Source organism: Colletes latitarsis, chromosome 5, assembly GCF_051014445.1.
Source record: "Colletes latitarsis isolate SP2378_abdomen chromosome 5, iyColLati1, whole genome shotgun sequence".
Classification (NCBI taxonomy): domain Eukaryota; kingdom Metazoa; phylum Arthropoda; class Insecta; order Hymenoptera; family Colletidae; genus Colletes; species Colletes latitarsis.
This window is the reverse complement of record NC_135138.1, coordinates 33,086,073-33,092,168: the sequence shown is the minus strand read 5'-3', so window position 1 is coordinate 33,092,168 and position 6,096 is coordinate 33,086,073. Positions and strand designations below refer to the sequence as shown.

The 6,096-nt window shown below is 37.7% G+C and overlaps 1 protein-coding gene across 4 annotated transcripts in view; it reads left to right on the top strand.

Moving 5' to 3' along the window:
- The first annotated feature begins 331 nt into the window (after positions 1-331).
- The window catches only part of Myo10a (unconventional myosin 10A), a 75,629-nt gene continuing 69,864 nt past the window's right edge, over positions 332-6,096 (top strand). For all 4 annotated transcript variants that reach the window (XM_076765878.1, XM_076765881.1, XM_076765880.1 and 1 more), the window contains exon 1: positions 332-738. The gene's annotated coding sequence lies outside the window, so the exon portion shown is untranslated. The remainder of the gene's footprint in view (positions 739-6,096) is intronic.

Below are 6,096 nucleotides of genomic sequence, written 5' to 3'. Positions count from 1 at the left end.
TACGGGGACAATGGCCGCCGATTGGATGACCTCTTTGGGGTGTTCCTCTCGCGAACCTGCTCCGCGTACATTTGGGAAACGCAGGTAGAAAAGGTATGCACCTGCGCACACCTGCGTCGGGATCGTCGTCGGTGAGACACGGACGATGCCCAGGACAGGTACACGGTGACACCGATGGGGCACGAGAGGGGACCTGGAGCCACGAGCCACCTGTAATGCGTGTAACGGTACAGAGGAGCGTACGGTGGCGCCGATCGCTGGCGAGGCGAACTAAAATCTCCTTAGGCGAGGTCGAGCGATCGCATACCACGTTCCGGAATCGCGGCGAGAACGCAGTCGGTGTCCGGTCGTCCGGGAACGCTCGAATTGCGAAGGGAAACAAGGTGACCCGCGTCCTGGAAGTCGTACTTCCAGCGACCAGTTGAAAAGTGACGCTCGTGACACTGTGCGGCTCGAAACGCGAAAATTACGTCGATCCTACAAGCCGGTCGTCTCTTTTCCTCTCTGTTTCACTTCTCCTTTTCACCTTCTCTTTGTTCTTGTTCACCGCGCCCGCTCGTCGGAGCATCCTCGTGGTTCTACTCGTTATCGCGCCCACGTCGTGCACCAGTGACTCCGCTTTTATTCAAACAGTTCGCGGAGGTGACACCGTGCCGTCAAGAAGAGTGACCCGTTCGAGAGCCCAACCCCATCGGTGACTCGGGACCACGGATTCTGGAAGAGAGCAATTTTTTCAAAGTAAGTGATGGTATCGTTTGCCCCGAGAGCGCCGCTCGGAGACATCGATGCACGGTCAGGGCATGCGCTCGGCCCACGAGCAACGCGACGACCCCGCTGACATAGAGGATCGTGGAAACCCTCGGAGGCTAGGCTCCATCGGTCGATCGATTTTAAAATGGCGCGGTGTATGTACCACGACACCCGCAGGTACGCCAGGTATTCCCTCGTCCGGATGCTGCAAGCGGCCGAATGCCATTGGACGTGCCTTCCAGGCTCGTATCCTTTCCCTGCCATAAACATGGAGTTTCGAGCACGCTCCTTGTGTCACGTTGTCGATCGAGGCAGACCAGTTTCTCGTCCGGAGACGAATGGAATTCTCACGACCTCGCGCACGCGCGACGCACCGACGCACCGTGGATTATTTGCATCGAAACGTTTGCTTGAAATTATTCGTATACTTTGACCAAATATTTTTGAGATAATCTATCGATACGTTTACTATAATGTAAAATACGTACGGTCTGTATATTGTATTTTGTATGCCTGGCTTCGAACCTTCCGTGCCAAGGGGATATTTTCGTAGTTTTTAGCGTCCCATGGCGTCTAAAATCTAGTACAAAGTGTAAATGACCCGTAGAATATGAAAGTACACGAAAAGAGTCGCCATAATTAAACGGTATAAGGTCATGGCACTCTCCAGCTTCGTCTGAACATAAGTTAGTTACAATTTATTCAAGGTTAGAACATTGGTTGTTTGTCGAGTCTTACAAAATTTTATCAGACAGTGGAGTTTCATACCCTCGATAGGAATCGAAAGTTCCAGGGAAAAATACAAACGAGTTCCCAAGATATGCAAATGAATGGGTAATCAAGTATTCACCCTCTACAGTAATGACCCCTGTTAGTCAAGAAATAGCAGGCTATAGCAGTCAATTTTTTTTTCTCATAGAACCCTTAAGATCATTTTTTTTCTTATGGCATGGGAAAGAATACCCAAGTTCCAAGAATACCCATTCTAGAGTATTTTGAAATTTGACTTGTTACTACTATTTCACCATTGTCACAATTATAATTTGTTTAAAGACATATTCTATCTAAGACACATTTTGCAATAAAGTATTAAAATCAGTCTAGTAACTTTGCAATACTACACCTATATTATAATTTCATTGACACTATACTGGGAAACTGTATATTCCTTACGCTGTATAAAAGTAGAGTTTAAAAGTCTTTACCTACTAGAAGATAATCGGAAAGCATAAATAACAAGTGCTACCATCTCTTAGAAATAGCTAAAACAAAAAGTTAGCGTAGAATGCGGTACTCCATACAGTATTTTAGAGTTGAGGAATACATTGATCAAGATAAAGTTGAAATAGTAAGCATGTACATAGAAAAGGGATGCTTATAATTTAGTAATGCAGTGAAAGAATGCAGAAATATTTAGAGAGAATCTGGTAATTGGAAAATTCTTGGTATGTAGAGATGAATTGAAAACTAATTAAACAAATGTATAAGACAAGAATGTTTTAAAACAAAGTAGCATAGCTGAAGAATGTATTTGAGGATAAGCACGTAGACGATGATGGGAATTGAAGAACCGTTTCTTGCCATGTGGCAGAAATTGAAAAGATAGAATTGCTACATGTTTACCTGCGAATCTTGTGAGTCATAGCAAAGTCATATGTATTTATAATAGTGCGTGGAGGTAAAATAGCTGATTCTTTCGAGCGGTAGAATTTTTCTAATTGACTGTTTCTGCCGGTTAGTAGCTTCAGTAGTTACAAAATTTGAAGGTCTACTAATATTCTGTTATTGTGTTATGATGAAAATTATTAAATTTTCCGCTTTAGTTATCTATCTAAAATTCTAATCAAATTCAATATCAAGTTCTTAGCATTTTCCTATCGTTGATCATCAGATTAAACATGAAATTATTAATGAGTTTATTACAGAGTTTGAATAAATGGAATTTTAATCTCTAGAATATTTAATTTATACGTTTTTTAATTAAATTTCTTTGCGGACTCATATTTTCAGCTTTAAAATTAAACATGGATCAAGCAAAGTGTTTATTAAGAAATATTAACGAATGAGATTTTAGTTTTTCGAGTTTCGAATTTGTAGACTTTTTAATTGAGTTTCTTTGCAGCATGATCCATACACGGCGTTCGATCTAGATGCCCGATTAGGCGAAAGTATTCAAGGACAGTGAATCGTGTGACCTCCTGCTGTTGCTGGAGAAAGATACTGTCCCGTTATTAACGTTCATTCATGTCACGCAAAACGTTCGACCGTCTTGGCAGCTATTAACGACGAAATATTTAATGAATCGTTATACGATGCATCGTTATAACTAAACGTTTAAAGAGAACTAGTCTTCTCTACTTGGACACGAAATTTGAATAATATATTCATACATCCTATTTTTATTCATTGATAACGGTTTATACACGAATGGGAAATAAAAGGCCCCGTATTACTGGAAACAAGTAATTTATTAAAATTATGCTTCTAATAACTTTGTAGATTTTTGTATGGTTATGAGATTTTAATCTTACTACAATTAAGAAAGTTAAGATTCATAAATCTTAAAACATTACAATGCTTCCAAGCATACAGATATTAATGATTAATTTTATTTCTAAATTATACGTGTTTCAACTTTGAGTCATTAATTGAAATATTCTCGTGCTATCTTCAAAATGCTATCGAAACATTATTAAATATTCACTGGTAATAAAGATACATAGTAATTATTGTCCTAGATTGAATCTGTCATTTTTCACAATGTTTTCTTTTTTATACATCGGTATAAAATTTTGCTAAGAAATTTTCTTTCCTCTTCCTCTACAAGTAATGATTTATTCATATGCTCGAATTACATTGTACGTATATTATTATTATTTATAAATCGTTTGACTTATATTCTTAATACTTTACCTATTATTATCATATTTTCAAATTTGTTATCTAGATTATTGTTTTTGTTCCCATCATTTTAATTTGCTTGTGACATGGCTGAATAAAAAATCGAATTTCCTTCCAACCACATATTCTTGTATGGAATTTAAAGATACTTTTAACGTACTATTTTGTACTGCAATTTCCTGTTGGATAGTAAGTCCCATTCATTCGTAATGTACATAATTATACAGTTTACGTAAATGGTGAAATCCGTGTAGGCCTGCATTACTAATTACTAACGATCTAAATATTTCCTGCTTTGTCATTTCTAAGGCACGTTGCTCCGATCTTACCACGGTGTTGAATGATACGGGACATTTTATTGCATATTGCGAGCCGCGATTAATTGTCTTTTCTGCTGTGCTTGTCGCATTTGATGCATCCAATCAATTCCTCGATAAGAAAGCCGGCTTTAGGAAGTACTTTCATCGTGAATTTAAACTGGTTTCATATCGGGGCAACGTAATCGAACTTTCGACGAAACGGCACAAAAACTTCTTCCAATTATAAGCAACCATTAATTTCGACAACGCCTACGAAACAATCCTTCAGTAATGTAAACTTTACGCGAGTTAATTCGAAGCAATGTTTAGTATACAATATTTCAGCCTGGTACACCTGTTCGTTAAAAATAAAATTCGACAATTGCTGCTTCAATTTATACAACTTAATTGGAAACCAAGTTTCACATGTTACGTTATGTAATAAATTCTTTTTGACAGGACACATTCGATGTTATAAGAAGCAACACAATTTAAAAGGTGGTTCTTAACGCCATAGTTTCGCGTTTATTTAAAAATTTACGTCCGATATAAGTATACATATACTTAGTGTTTAGAAGAATGACCAGAGAAATAATCTCTCGCGTGTCTTTTGTTTCGATTGAGAGGAGAGGCGCGATTATGAATTACATAAGATCCTTGTATCACCGTAGTCGAGCTGCTGCTTTCTCTGTCTGACCTCGATACTTGCTCGACGAAACCCCGATTTTCCTCGTTGTTAGATTCGGTTTCGTACTTGTGCCTCTGAAAAAATCTTCCGTTCGTTGATTCATCTCCGATACTAGATTCAGCAGTGTGCTACATGTCTTGCGAGGAGCCTTTCATTTGTCGTAAATCTTTCCCTAGTCTTTCGTTCCTTATTATTTTATTGTGATAACTATATGAACATGATCTGTTTATAAGTATTGAAAATACACTTAATATTATTGTAGTAGTAACTACATCTAGAGATCGTAGTAGGATAATTTGATTAGTGCCAAGGTCCTCAATTTCACTATACACTTATCTCATATGCCCAGCTAAACTTTTAGTAAAATTAAATTCAATTAAGATTTCTGACTTAAAAAACATATAAATCACTGGTGGTTTATTATTCAAATGAATAGTGCGTCAACGAATACTATTATTGCCCATTAATAATCATTTGAATAATGAACCATCAGCAATCGGTATATTTGTCATGTTTTCTCTCGCCCCCGGCTTCGAGAGTTGAGTAATTTTGTCTGTTTTATGTATTAGGCATTAGGCGGCTTATTGACATAGATGGGAAAAATTTTTAGACACCAGATAGTACGGTTCAATTTGTATCTATTTAAGAATATTTCATTGCATTGGTTGGTAAAATTGGCAATTAATAAAATGTGTAAAAGGCACTGCGTGTTATCGATACTGCGCAGATATACCGACGAATTTTTTTTTTCAACAAAGGAAAAAGAAAACGCCATCGCGCGAAACGAGAAATAACGAGCGGCCACCGCGAAACAATGTTGTAACAAACGACGGAACATTTTTCTTTCCTCTTATTCTGCAGCGTTTCGAGTTTTGCGACGCACAATTTGTCTTGCTGAACGATTTGACAGAAGCAAATTATCCATTTCAACGAAACGGAAGGCAATTTATTCGGTGCCCTGAAAACTTATTTCACCGTATCGTACCAGCAATGACGATTTGTCGCTGTAATTCCGTATCATTTTCTGGGACGCGCCTACTGTTCCTCCTAAAGACCTTCTGATTCTAATGCCGTGGAATCACGAACTTAAAAATAAATCCGTATCTTTCTTCCATAATTTACAATAATTTTCGTTCGTTTCGTCGAATTAAAATAGTACAAGAGAAAATGAAGTATTTAATATTTTTGGTAACGAAGTCTCCTATTTTTACACAATGCGAACCATTTGTCTTCAACGCAAAAGACTTCGATCGTAGCTTTTCCTTTTTTGGAAAGTTGTTTCCCACGAGCCAATTCTATGTACAATTATCACGAAGAATGGCAACTAATGATGTCAAATAAATAATACAAAGGAGAAAACAAAAGAAAGTGATTGCAACGAACATAATGCAAATGTTGAAGTTTGCTACATCTGTAAAATTCCTAAAAATTAATTCATTCGCTAATTGTATATTTGAT